Here is a 15,533-nt window from a genome sequence, read left to right on the forward strand (position 1 = left end):
GATGAGGATGAAAGAGCATCCTCCGTAACTTCATTAAGCACCCCTTCAGAGAGCTCGGCAGTAGGAATAGCACATTTGACTATGCCAACAAGTTGTAGCATGGCTATCGGGGTGGGCGGTGGAACAGCAGAACTGTCATCTTCTTCAGAACGAGCCCTGGACTACAGAGCCGTCGGATTGATCCTGGGCTTGACCTTAGAAGATCTTGGTTTGCTGTCAGTAATGGCTGGGACTTTGAAACCGTCGTATTTGTTGGACCTGGCACTACGACGAAGAGAAACAGATGACACGGGCATGGCAAGCTTCCCTTTGCGTATTGTGTCAGCAGAATTTGCCCCTTTCCACCAAGGGTACTTGCAGAGCTATTTCCATCATTAACTAGGGTATCAGCATTAGGAACCTCAGATGGCCCATTACCGAAGAGCTGTGAAGTTTCCACAGGAATCTCATCCCCAAAGCCATGAGCAGTTTCCACACTTGGACCAACAGGTGATGCCAGTTGAACTACCTGGTCAACACTCAGGGGAGGACAGGTTGCACAAGCAGAGAAGGAACATGAATCTCCTGAGATTGGTGGGCTACCACTGGGATCTCCATGTAAGTACTGTCAGGGCTGACCATTGTGTTTAAGTCAGGTGTGTCCGGGAGCTCTTCAATTTGCAGAGAGGAAGAGGAAAACTCCCTTGTCTGTTTTGTTGCTGTCACTGACACCAGGTTATTCTCAACAGTAATCACTGCTTTAACCTGAACCCAGTCATTCCGGAGCCCAAAACCAGAGCTCCAAGGGCCATAGGAGGCAACTAAAGGCATGATGGTCGATCTCAGGAAGGAGTTGAGTCTGATGAAAGAGAAACCTTGATTAATGAGCATCGATGAAGTCACATTACCTTGTTCAGTCATAGCAAACTGGAGTCCATGCTGTGTGAGAGAGACCACTACTTCAAGAGAGTTAGCTGGAGCAGCAGGGGGGTCCATTGGGGTAATATGATCAGAAGATGTGGCCATATCAGAACTATCTCCCTCCACCAATGAGTGAAACAAGTTCGCAGGTACCATAACATAACTGTCTGACACTGTCGCACTGGAGTCAGAGCTGCCAAAAACTGTAATTGAATCATTCCAGGCCGTACCTGGGCTATCCAAAAGGTTATTGTTTGGCACAATACCGTCTTGGACCTAGAGACCGTCCTGAGCAAGCCATGCCTGGAAGTTATACAGAGATGGAGGAGGAGATGGAGGCCATTGTCCCCAGTTAGCCTGAAAGTGAACCTCATTGCCCTGATTGTCTGCATTTGCATTGGCAGCATTTGCATTCATATGCGCATTCTGAGCCATCCAATTATTCAGCTGCGCTTGATAAAGTTGTTCTGCTATGAGTCCATCCCCATGGAGAGGGTGAGAAATACCATCAGCAGGTGGTGGCTCAATCCCTGCAGGTGGAATCTTAGGTAGATGGGCATCCCAGTCACTGCTGCGTAGCATAGTAACACAGACTGTCCAACAAAGGCGATCACCGCCGAGCTGATGCATAACAAAGCTTTTTGGGACTAGGCGCAGATGAATAACTCTAACTTTCAGCAAAACAAGCTTTCTATCCCCCATTGGATTGTGCCAAGTGACAAGCTCACCAAATTTATCGACTGACTTGTGCATGTAGTGCGAAGTCTGATAATCTTGTGGGAAACCAATATAAAGAAGCCAAATCTGAGGACCGAAAGTGGTCTGCCGCATGTTCAGAGCCACATCATGAGGCACAAATGAAATAACTGTGTAGATATTCTCTTCATCCTCATCTAGCTCAAAAGTAGTACCCACCACAGCATCTCTAGTAATGGAATCCGCAAAGCCAAAAATCCCAACTCCTAAAGGATGATCATCTATCTCAGTGGGGAAGAACTGGGACTCATGCAGCAAACCTTCAATGGTATGGCGCAGCGCCGCCTTGTGATGGAACGACAAGAAGAGATTGACTTCCGCGATGGCGAGGAAGTCATGGCGCAGCGGAGGAGTTGGACTGACCACCATGTCATCCCTCACCTTCCTGTCTTCCGGTCCAAGCTCGATCGTCATGCCCCACGGAAGGTAGGGCACCACATTGACGGGGAAGTTCACCATTGGAGGGTGGTGGAGCTCTGGAGCGGTGGCACTATTGGAGCAGAGAAACAGGGCTGAATGCGTATCGGCACGGGCTCTAGTCCCCTTGGGAACCTAGATTAATTGCGGCTGCCTCCCCCCTTGCCAATCAGACGATGGCACGTGTCTGGATCGACCCTTGGATGAGCATCGGACGGCTGCAGTCACAGGAGGGTCAGTAGCATTGCCATCGGGCATAGAATCAGTAATTAAAGTCTGATTGATTTGATGTCTCAGGGAGACTTGTTTGAATGAATCTGTCATAATTTCTTTGCCCTTCTCAAGGAGATAAGCATCTCGGTTATTTTCTTCCTTTTGCGGTACAGAGACAGAGGGACTTGCCATTTGAGTATCCGAAAATAGAGAATTAATCTTTGCCTTCCATTGCATTCTACGGGCCAAAGGGTGACAAACATGATGTGTGTGGCCCAAGAAAGAGCATGTATGACATCGAATAAGCCCAGGACAGGCAAAATATAGATGGGCCAACGAGCCACATAGAAAGCATGGCTGAGATCCATAGAGTTGTCGTACACCGTCTGAATGAACATCTGTATTTTGACCAGAAGGGCCCACACAAGGATCAGAGGAGGTGGTGTTGCAAACTTTGTCAGGACAAGAATCCGCTTGATGACCGGAGCCATTGCAAACATAGCATAAATTCAGGCGTTTGTTAATGTAATCCAATGGTGGGACCGATATAATAGACCATATTTTGGCAATGTGATTATCAGAATAACCAAATTTTCGCTGGTCATTAATATAAAGCAACATAAAGGGGGGAATATCATCCCAGCAATCTTGCCTGAATTTACTTCCATGAAATTGATTGAGAATTTGAATGCCTGAGGGTGGAACCAGAGTTTGAAATTCTCCAATACGGACAGAAGTCGGCAATGAATGTTGATTGGCTGCCGTGTCTCCAGACCTTGATTTGGCGTTTCCCACATGAAAGCTACCAAATTGGATGTTAGCAGTAAATGCATTGCCTGGAATATTATTTGGGACATTAATGCCAGAATCAACCTGAATGGATGACCGTTGTGAGGCGCTAGCCGGTGATGAGCTTTCCGCCAACATTCCGGCGACTGCAGAAATCCTCTGTGGGCACAATTATTGATCAAGAAGACCAAATTTTGCCAATTCAGACACCAAAGAAGGATCAATAGTAGCAGCCCGTGAGTCAAATGAAAATGTGGGTTGAATCGCCATAGGTTTGCGTGCAGATAGTTCTGCCAAATGATGATCCGAATGCCAACGAGTATCACTCTTGGGATTAGCATGTCTCTCAGGACGATAGAGCGAGAAATGACAGACAAAGTCTGGCCAAATACGATCCTTGAGATGGTAAATGAAATGACCAACTCGATTAGATGCCACCGAGAAACGAAACTTGCGATCATCCAACTGTGAGATCGAGAAACCCTCAGCAGAACCTCCAATACAACATTGAAGAGCAATACCCACAAATTCAACCGAAAGGGGGAAGGAGGTTGAGGAGAAGAACACCACCAAGAAGAACTCATTGGTACCATTGCTAGGAGAAAAATGAACCGTAGATCCAAAACGACGATGAACCTGATCCGCGATCGCCTGGCCAGGCTTGAAGTCCCAATGGAGTAGACCATCCATGTCTACAAGGGAGAGAGGACGCCATTGCTAGGGTAGAGGTGGTGGAGAGAGGACGCCATCGTGTCCAATTTCAACATTTGTAGTTATGCTCAGTGTGGTAGTTTGCTTGGAGATCTATTTGATGTAACTCTTTTTGAAGTGTGTTTGTCGAGATCCGATGAATTGTGGGTTTATGATCAAGTTTATCTATGAACAATATTTGATTCTTCTCTGAAATCTTTTATGTACGATTGGTTATCTATGCAAGTCTCTTCGAATTATCAGTTTGGTTTGGCCTACTAGATTGATCTTTCTTGCAATGGGAGAAGTGCTTAGCTTTGGGTTCAATCTTGCGGTGTCCTTTCCCAGTGACAGCAAGGGCATCAAGGCACGTATTGTATTGTTGCCATCGAGGATAAAAAGATGGGGTTTATATCATATTGCTTGAGTTATCCCTCTACATCATGTCATCTTGCCTAATGTGTTACTCTATTCTTATGAACTTAATACTCTAGATGCATGCTGGATAGTGGTCGATGTGTGGAGTAATAGTAGTAGATGCAGAATCATTTCGGTCTACTTCTTGTGGACGTGATGCCTATAATCCTATATACATGATCATGCCTAGATATTCTCATAATTATGCACTTTCCTATCAATTGATCGACAGTAATTTGTTCACCCACCGTAATACTTATGCTATCTTGAGAGAAGCCACTAGTGAAACATATGGCCCACGGGTCTATCTTTTATCATATAAGTTTCCAATCTATTTTATTTTGCAATCTTTACTTACAATCTATATCATAAAAATACCAAAAATATTTATCTTATTACTCTATCAGATCTCACTCTCATAAGTGACCATGAAGGGATTGATGTGACGCCCTCGATTCAATCGTACACTAATCATACACGCAAATGTGTACGATCAAGATCAAGGACTCACGGTAAGATATCACAACACAACTCTAGACACAAATTTAAAATAATACAAGCATTATATTACAAGCCAGGGGCCTCGAGGGCTCGAATTCATAAGCTCTAATACACAAGAGTCAGCGGAAGCAACAATATCTGAGTACAGACATGAGTTAAACAAGTTTGCCTTAAGAAGGCTAGCACAAAAACAACAACGATCGAAAAGGCAAGGACTCCTGCCTGGGAGCCTCCTCACTACTCCAAGTCGTCAACGGCCATCACGTGGTAGTAGGCACCCTCGGGGTAGTAGTAGTCATCAGTGGTGTCGTCTGGCTCCTGGGATCCGTCATCTGGTCGCAACAATTGGGTATGGGGTAAAAAGGTAGAAAAGCAACCGTGAGTACTCATCTAAAGTACTCGCAAGACTTACATCAGATCTAAATAAGTATGCATCTGTATCAAACGAATGGGTTGTATCTGTGGACTAAACTGCAGAATGCCAGAAGAGATGGGGAAAGCCTAGCCTATCGAAGACTAGCATCTTCAAGCATCTTGCAGCATATAGAAGAGTACAGATCAACATAATGTAAAGTAGTAGTGTTATCAACCTCGTCCAGAGATCCTTTCTCGACTCCCTGCGAGAAAGCAATCCCAGAGCCATACTATCCATTTCTCATATCCATTTCTCATCTCAAGTATCCAATTCTAGTTGTATCGATCGGGATATAACTCCAAGTGTCTGTTACCGTAGGACAGGATATCGATAGATGTTTTCTTCCCTGCAGGGGTGCACCAACTTACCCATCACGCTTGATTAACTCCGGCCGGACACACTTTCCTGGGTCATGCCCGGCCTCGGCCAAACAATACGCCGCAACCCGACCTAGGCTTAATAGAGAGGTCAGCACGCCGGACTAAACCTATGCCCCCAGGGGTCATGGGCCATCGCCTGGGAACTCCTGCACGTTGCGTGGGCGGCCGGTGAGCAGACCTAGCTACTTCCTTCAAAAAGGCAGGTGCTTACGCAGTCCAACCTGGCGCGCGCCGCTTAGTCGCTGACGTCTATTAAGCTTCGGCTGATGCATACGATGTAGAACGCCCATACTATGCCCACGTGATGGTTAGTGCTATCAGGCCAGAGGCCCCTCGGATCAAATATCCAAACCATAGTGGATTAGGAGCACGCGGTAACAAGCATAGATTCACGATCGATGTGACCCCGTCGCCCCGTCTCGAGTACTTGCGGCAAGGGCTAAGAATGCCCGGCCATGCCTCGTAAGTATCTCGCGGGCACCTTCCAGGTCAAACCGACTCCACATCACTCACTATTAAGCTCGCACGGGTACCCCTCAGGGCCGACCCGTCTTTAGTTACCTAGTTCAGTGTAAAGTCATAGTAACCATAGTAACTGTGTGTCTAACACCAAGGGGAAAACCCGAGGAATCACCCCCGGAGAATTCCACTCGATGTTATGATCAAGGTGAACGTAAGAGGATCCACCCTTGAGGTTCACACTTGAGGGGTTGCACGACAGAGACGTAACAGAAGTGGTTAAGGAGGAAATCACCCTCGATGACCTCGATCGTATAGCTACACTACAAAGATCTCATCAGGAGTGATGTAAGAGGTTCCACCCTCGGCACTCGATGGTAACTCTGCAGAGTCGTACAACTAGGGGGGTGATGTGCGGTGTTGGGGCCTGGACGTCGATCACATTGATCGAGTCATCAAACATAAAGTGAGGCAACTGGGACAAGGTGGGGTCACTGATGGATCTCTAACCAACCTATACTAAGCAGTTTCGGATAAGCAGGTAAGGTACGAAAGCAGGTAACAACAACAGGCTATGCATCAGAGTAGGATCATACAGAAAGCAGTAGTAGTTCTAATGCAAGCATGAGAGGGAAAGAAATGGGCGATATTGGAATGCTCGAGGGGGGGGGGGTTTGCTTGCCTGGTTGCTCTAGCAAGGAGGGGTCGTCGTCGATGTAGTCAATCACAGGGGCGGCATCGGTCTCGGGGTCTACCGAAGAGAAGAGGGGGAAGAAACAATAAATATAAAGCAAGCATAGCATCACAAAGCGTAACATGGCAATATGCTGTGTTGGGGGTGACCTAACGTATGGCTACACGATAAAGGTGAAGAGGGAATTCAACCGGGAAAGATTTCCTGGTTCCGGACCTGTGTCAGACAAATGACCGGAGGGGGAATGTTCCATGCTCAGGTAGTTAGAGGCATTTGACAGGTAAACGGACCGCGTGTTCGGATTCGTTAGATTTTTCTGAGCAACTTTCATGTATCAATTTTTTCCATCCGAGCTACGGTTTATTTTCTATGAATTTACAAAGATTAAACCATTTCTGGAATTACTTTAAATACCTAAATCGACAGAAAAGGAAATATGACATCATCATGGCGTCATTGCCGCATCAGCGGTCAACAAACTAGTTGACTAGTCAACAGGGCCCACGGGGGACCCACTGGTAGTGACTGGGCGATGCCCAGTCAGGCGTTGCACTACAAAAAAAAGACACATCCGTGACATTTTGGGCCGAACGAATTTTTTTTCTGTCATACATATGACACTTCTATGACGATAATTGTGACAAAACCCGGTATCATCATAGATGTGGTGGGCTCCTACTTCTATGACAAAAAATCATGATAGAAAATGGGCTTTTCGTCCGGGGCGGGCCGGAGACGCAGCTGCATGACATTCTTTGGGCCGTCCATGACGGAAAAAACCGTGGTAGAAGCGAGGGAAGGAAAATTTCGAGGAGTTCCCGGTTACGGTGGGAGGTCGGGGGCCGAGCGATGCGCGTTTCTCTCGTACACGTACGCGCATGTGTGCGAGGCGTTGGGCTCTAACTGAACCCGAGCGATTGCATCGTAGGCTACGTGTTACTGAACCCGAGCGATCGATCGATGGCTGTTAACTGAACCCGATCGAGCGATTCCTTCGCTACTGCTGCTAACTGAAGCCGATCGATGGGATGAACAGTGAGCGTTGCGAGGGGGGGTTGGATGAAAAGTGAGCGGTGGCGTTGCCTCTGGATGAACAGGACTCCGTGGTGTGGTGGAGGGCTGGATGAACAGTAGACGGTGGAGGGGTGCCCGTGGAGGGGTGGATGAACAGGACCCCGTGGTGTGGAGGGCTGGATGAACAGTAGACGGTGGAGGGGTGGTTGAACAGGACCCCGTGGTGTGGAGGGCTGTATGAACAGTAGACGGTGGAGGGGTGCCCATGGAGGGGTGGTTGAACAGGACCCCGTGGTGTGGAGGGATGGATGAACAGTAGACGGTGGAGGGGTGGTTGAACAGTAGCCGGTGGAGTAGCGCGTGGTGGAGGCTCGATGAATAGGAGCCCGTGGATGAACAGTCGCAGGTGGAGGCTGGAGGAGGTTGACGGTGGATGAACACTAGCTCATGGAGGCTGGAGGGGGTCGACGGTGGAGATGAACAGTATCCCGTGGAGTCCCGTTTTGCGGTACGCCACACCCCTCCCGATGAACAGGACCCCCGTTTCGATCGTAGCGCTCCAACACAAATCCGTTTCGTCCGTTTTGCGGTACGCCACACCCCTCCCGATCAACAGGACCCCTGTTTCGACCGTAGGAGGTCTGTTTCCTCCATTTTGCGGTATGCCAGACCCCTCCCGATGAACAGGATCCCGTTTCGAACGTGGCCGGTCGAACACAAGGCCGTTTCCTCCGTTCTGCGGTACGCCAGGCCTCGTTTCCATCGCCTGTTCCGTCTAAGCCCTCCCGATGAACACGGCGCATTCCGTTGCCTCCCCATGAACACGACGCATTCCGTTGCCTCCCCATGAACACGACACATTCCGTTGCCTCCCCATAAACACGACGACGACGCTGTTTCTCCGTTCCGACCCAGCCATGTACACGAGCCCTAGCCGTACGTATGCGCGAGTAGGCGTTCGAGACCCCGCCCGTATGTACACATACGTGGCCGTATTTTCTTTCTTGCACCCTGGCCGCTGTACGTACGTGTAAATGCTATGTGCGCGCCTCTACTACGACACGTGTGCGCCTCTACATCGACCAGTATGTACGTACACGTTCGCGACCATAATGACAATGCTACGTACACTTCGACCAGGTGGGTCCCGACTGTCAGGCACTTCCTTGCCTGCGAAGATGTAGCTGGTGGGTCCCAGCTGTCAGGGGGCGAATCATTTTTTTGCCCGGACGCACTTCCTTGCGTGCGAAGATGTAGCTGGTGGGTCCCAGCAGTCAGGGGGAAACGTTTTTTTCGCAAAATACGGTGGCCTGTCTGGTGGGTCCCGCTGTCAGGTGGAGGAATAAGTATTCTGCACGTAATAAGGAGGCACTTCCTTGCTGCGGCCGTGGACACAACTGTCAGCCTCTCCACATATAGTCCATGTCTGATGGAAGCCGTTCCTTGACCACGTTGACCATGCCACGCCGAGAGCACCAGGGCGGTGGACAACGGCGAGGCCTAGGAAGGGGATGATGCGGAGCCGGGGAAGACATGATAGTGGATGCCCACATGTAGAGGAGTACGAGGGTTCACTGGTACGCTGCGGTGTGAGGCTGCCGTCGCCACAGAATAACAGGGGGTGTGGGTGAGTAGAGGGATGGCCTGGCCAGCGGTGGGAGTAGTAGGGGGCGGTGAGGCCTCCGCCGCGTCGCAGCCGGCCACGGGAGGCAGGAGCACGAGGCACGACCGGCGCTAGTTTGGGCGGCTGGAGCAAGAAGACCAGAGGTTGAAGAAGCACTACGGCCGTTGGATGGACATTGTACGGTCACTAGAGCTAGAATCGTGCATATTGACTAAGTTGACAAAGCCCTCCGTCCCCGTCAACTTAGTAGGCCCACAAGTCAGTCTGCCACTATACTGGGTCCCAGCTAACAGGGGGAGTATTCATTTTTTTGTGCGTAATAAGGAGGCACTTCCTTACGTGCGAAGATATAGCTGGTGGGTCTGAGTTGTCAGCGGCGGTAATGTTTTTTTCATGAAATACAGAGGCCCTTTCGGTGGGTCCCTGATGTCAGGTGGAGGAATCATTATTTTGCGCGTAATAAGGAGGCATTTCCTTACGTGCGGCGGTGGACCCAGCTGTCGGCCTCTCCACGTAAAGTCCACTTCAGATGCATGTCGGTTGTTGACCACGTTGACCAGGCCGCGCCGAGAGCACCAAGGCAGTGGATGACGGAGAGGCCTAGGAAGGGAACGACACGGAGGCAGGGAAGACTCGGCAGTTGTTTCCCACGCGGAGGGGAGTGCGACTGTATGAGGGTTTACTGGTTCACCTGCCGGCGCCGGAGAATAACAGCAGGTGTGGGTGAGTAGAGGGATGGCTAGGCCAGCGATGGGAGTACGGTGGGGCGGTGAGGCCTCTGCGGTAGCAGAGCCGGCCACGGGGAGGAGGGAGCAGGCAGTCCCGCCGGCGCCTGTTTGAGCGGCTGGAGCAGGTAGAGCAGAGATTGAAGAAGCACGACGGCCGTTGGATGGCCATCCAACAGTCACTGCTTGTGCGTCAACCTTTTTTTAGGAAAGCCTCAAATCTGTGGAAAATAGCATACAACCCACCTGCCATTACTTCTAATAATTTACAGCCCATTTGCTAATTATTAATGTTTTTTTGGAGCCCATATTCTTTTTGTTAGCATTACAGCCCATATTGTGGCCACGGTTAAAAAATTATACGAAATTTTGCATATTTAGGTGCAGTCCGAACTGTTTTTAATCCCGAAATTTCGACTCACATTCAAACTGATTTTAAAAATAAATGTATATCAATATTAAATCCAACAAATTCCCCACGCATAAAAATTAATGTAATTTCAAATCTCGAAATGAAGAAAAGATATTTGAAACTAATTGCCGGTTTGATGTGTTTTAAAAATGTACAGCCCATTTCTCATTACTGATGGGCCATTTTCTTGGCCAGCCAAATGAAAGCTCTCCTCGTCTTGAAAGATTTGCAGCCCAACAGGCCTGACAAAGCGACTTACTTGGCAAATCACAAAAAGCTGGGTTGTGGCCGTGGACCCAGCTGTCAGCCTCTCCACGTACATTACTCTTTCGATGGAATGTCGTTGACCACGTTGACCACGCCGCGCCGAGAGCACCAAGGAGGTGGACGATGGCGAGGCCTAGGAAGGGGACGACGCGGAGCCGGGGAAGACGCGGCAGTGGATGCCCACGCGGAGAGGAGTACGAGGGTTCACTGGTTCGGCTGCGGTGTGAGGCTACCGTTGCCACAGGGCCTAGCTAGCGGTGGGATGTAGCGACCCAACCTCAGATGGTCAAGTCTCTATGCTTCAATGTCATCCCTGGATCGGTAATGCTGACACACACAGTACTCGAAGGATTTATAACAGAGTAGCAATCACACACTTATTACAATAATATGGCTTAAGGCCATCTAATACGATAACAGCGGAAGGCTTGGAAGATAAAGTGAGTCCATCAACTCCAACGGCATAGCTGAGCTGCACGGCAACGACCTAACGAACCTTACTCCTCGTCTGAAAAGTCTGCAACATAATTGTTGCAGCCCGAAAACGGGTCAGCACATGTAATATGCTGGCAATGTAACACAATAGAGCAAGAACAGAATAATGCTATCACTACATGCACATTTGGCTGGTGGAAAGCTCTATGGTTACAGTTTTGCGAAAAGCCAATTTTTCCCTACAACAAAGGAATAGATTTTATTCAACTATCATGGTAGTTGAAACATCATTGAGAAGGTTCCTCGAACTCGATCCCAATTAAAGTGATTAACAACCCAACAATATTAATTAAGAGTGATGAGATACATGTGATAATCCAAGTACTAGATACTCAAGAATTGTCCATAACCGGGGACACGGCTAACCATGATTAGATTGTACACTCTGCAAAGGTTTGCGCACTTTTCCCCACAAGACTCGATCGCCTCCGTTTGATTTCTTGCACTACATGGTGTTTGAGAAATGGATGACCGAGACACAGTCTTTCAGAAACATTAACTCTCTACTCCGGACAGACCATACCAAACCTACATCCCACTACCTGCTGATTTGCCTCTTCAAGAGCTTCACATAACTTACTCAACTATGCTAGAGCCCATAATAGCTTGTGGCGTCACACAGAAGTTTCTAGCATGAATCATCTCAGTTCCCTTTGAGCCTGGGTGGCGGTCCATAGGAAGATCACACGGGTACTCCGGGATTTCCAAAAATACAGGCAACACTGGGTACTCTAGGTGCCTCAATCCACCCAGATGTTTGATTAAGTTGCCACCTTAAGTTGAACCATTAATTAACAAGCTCACATCTATCATATATTTCACTCAAACCCAAACCACGTCGACGAGCATAGCATAGCATAGTATATATAAGCAACGCGTAGAGTACCTCCCAAGGGTTTGAATGTAACAGGGCAATAGGTTCTACCTCATCGACTACTTGCCAACCCACAAGTTAATAACATCCTAATCATGCAATGTTTGAGGATTGAGACTAATGCATAAAAACTGGGTGATAAAAGGGATATGTTCAAAGTGTTACTTGCCTTGCTGATGATCTGCGAAACCTAGGGACTCGTAGTAGCACGCTTCACACTCCGGTTGTTCTATCGCAAGAAAACAATAGCATACATAAGTAACAAGCAACGATGCACAAGCAAAACTCAAACAAAAGAGGTTGACCAGAAGTTTCAACTTAAGTACTCCGGTTCGCACAGAGAATCAAATCAAATGCAGCAACGAAACTCAAACGGAGAAAGAAAGAAGCTTCGTTTACTAATCTGAAACTAGGTCAAATTTTACAGTAGAGAAAACTTGTTTGAGTTGGTTAAGAGGAAAGAGGGTTTCGAGACGAAACTCTAGGCGCTTGAATCGCTTGATTCCGACTAACGAGCGAAAAGAAAACAGAAACTAAGATCGGATCAGAAATCGCGGTCTGAGAAAATCGCGGAATAAATCTGATAAAAAAACCTATGAATAGACTAAGGAACGAGCGTTCGTTGGCTGTTTCTAACGGGTGAAGAACCGTTCGTTAAAACGATCGTTCAAACGAACGTCCGCCAAATAGAAGAACCGAGAAAAACCCGTGAATGCTAAAAAAACGGATCTAGGGCTCTAAAAAAACCGGTCGGTCTTTATAAAAAAAACCGGCGGCGGGGCGCGGCGGCTACCTCCGGCGAGAGGTCTGGCGGGGCGGCGGCTTAGGGGGTGGCGGCGCTCGGCGGCGGCAGCAGGCGGCAGGCGGCGGCGCTGGCGGCGGTGGTGTGGTGGGGTGTTGGGGCGGGGTGGCGGCATATATAAGGGCGGGGCGGGGCGGCTTGGAGGAGGGGGCAAGATGCGGCGGCGGAGAGGAGTCCAGCTCGGACTCCTAGTCCGAGTCGGCAGCGGCGGCGCCCGCGGGGAAGGTGGCGGCGGCGGCCTGGCGTGGCGGCCTAGCGCGGCTGGGCCTTAGGCCTAGTCGGCACGGGAACCTCTTTTTTAAAAAAAAATAATTTCGCCGACCGAAATAAAATCCTAGAAAAAAAATCTAAAAATACCAAAATAAATTTTCACCGTCTAAATAAAATATTTATAACGAGATGAACATTTTCTTGGACCTAAAATGCAATTTTGGAAAGAAGCTTCGTTTACTAATCTGAAACTAGGTCAAATTTGACAGTAGAGAAAACTTGTTTGAGTTGGTTAAGAGGATAGAGGGTTTCGAGACGAAACTCCAGGCGCTTGAATCGCCTGATTCCGACTAACGAGCGAAAAGAAAAACAGAAACTAAGATCGGATCAGAAATCACGATCAGAGAAAATCGCGGAATAAATCTGATAAAAGAAAACTAACGAACAGACTAATGAACGAGTGTTCGTTGGCTGTTTCTAATGGGCGAAGAACCGTTTGTTAAAACGATCGTTCGGACGAACGTCCGCCAAATAGAAGAACCGAGAAAAACCGGCGAATCCTAAAAAAACGGATCTAGGGTTCTAAAAAAACCGATCGGTCTTTATAAAAAAACCGGCGGCGGGGCGCGGCGGCTACCTCCGGCGAGAGGTCCGGCGGGGCGGCGGCTTAGGGGGCGGCGGCGCTCGGCGGTGGCGCGGACTGCGGTGGCGCGGGCGGCGGTGGTGTGGTGGGGTGTTGGGGCGGGGTGGCGGCGTATATAAGGGCGGGGCGGGGCGGCTTGGAGGAGGGGGCAAGATGCGGCGGCGGAGAGGAGTCCGGCTCGGACTCCTAGTCCGAGTCGGCGGCGGCGGCGGCCTGGCGCGGCCGGGCCTTAGGCCCAGTCGGCGCGGGAACCTCTTTTTTTAAAAAAATAATAATTTCGCCGACCGAAATAAAAGCCTAGAAAAAAATAAATAAAAATCTAAAAATGCCAAAATAAATTTTCACCGTCTAAATAAAATATTTAGAATGAGATGAACATTTTCTTGGCCCTAAAATGCAATTTTGGAAAAGGTGCAATTTTTCTAATGCAAACAAAATTGCAATAAAATCCAAATAAAACAATTATTTGGTTTTAATATTTTTCCTCCAATATTTAAATTATCTTGGAGAAGTCATATTATCCCCTCTCATATATTTTAGTGTGAAATATTTTTGGAGAGAAAATAATTAAAACCAAAAATCCTTGTTTTCAAGATTTGATAGAGATCAAATTTGAAAACCGGGAAATCCCCAACTCTCTCCAAGGGTCCTTGAGTTGCTTAGGATTTCGAGGATCGCGAGACGAAATGCGAATAAAATATGATATGCATGGATGACTATGTATATCATTCCAAATTGAAAATTTGGGATGTTACAAACCTACCCCCCTTAAGATGAATCTCGCCCTCGAGATTCGGGTTGGCTAGAAAATAGGTGTGTGTGGTCTTTGCGAAGATCATCCTCCCGTTCCCAGGTGGCTTCATCCTCGGTATGGTGGCTCCACTGAACTTTACAAAACTTGATAACCTTACTGCGGGTGACTCTGCTGGCAAAGTCAAGAATCTTAACTGGTTTCTCCTCATAAGTCAAATCACTGTCCAACTGAATCGCCTCCAGGGGTACTGTATCTCTTAGCGGTACATCTGCCATCTCAGCATGACACTCTTCAGCTGTGAAACGTGAAACACGTCATGAACTCCTGACAATCCCTTGGGTAACTCCAACTTGTAGGCAACTTCTCCCATCCGTTCCAAAATACGATACAGTCCTACAAATCTCGGGGCTAACTTTCCCTTAATTCCAAAACATTTCACTCCTCGCAAGGGTGATACTCGCAGATATGCTCGATCTCCAATTTCATAGGTTACCTCCTTGCGTTTTGAGTCTGCATAACTCTTCTACCTGGACTGAGCAATCTTCAGTCTGTCACGAATCAATTTAACCTTCTCCTCAGACTCATTGATCAAGTCTGGTCCAAACAACTGTCGGTCTCCTACCTCTTCCCACATCAACGGTGTTTTGCACCTTCGTCCATATAGGGCTTCAAATGGGGCCATCTTCAAACTGGCTTGATAGCTATTGTTGTATGAAAACTCTGCGTATGGCAAATTGTCATCCCAACTAGATCCATAATCTAGCACACATGCTCTCAACATGTCCTCCAAAATTTGGTTGACTCTCTCTGTTTGTCCATCCGTCTGTGGGTGAAATGCTGTACTAAACTCCAATCTCGTTCCCAAAGTCTGGTGCAACTGGTGCCAAAACTTTGAGGTAAACTGTGTTCCTCGATCTGATACGATGGTCCTCGGAACTCCATGCAGACATACTATCCTGGACATATATATCTTGGCCAACTTTGCACTTGTATAGGTGGTTTTCACTGGGATGAAGTGAGCTACTTTGGTCAAGCGATCAACTACTACCCATATGGAATCATATCCTGCTTTGGTCCTGGGC

Source organism: Triticum urartu, chromosome 7A (assembly GCF_056163025.1).
Source record: "Triticum urartu cultivar PI428250 chromosome 7A, HENAU_Tu73, whole genome shotgun sequence".
Classification (NCBI taxonomy): domain Eukaryota; kingdom Viridiplantae; phylum Streptophyta; class Magnoliopsida; order Poales; family Poaceae; genus Triticum; species Triticum urartu.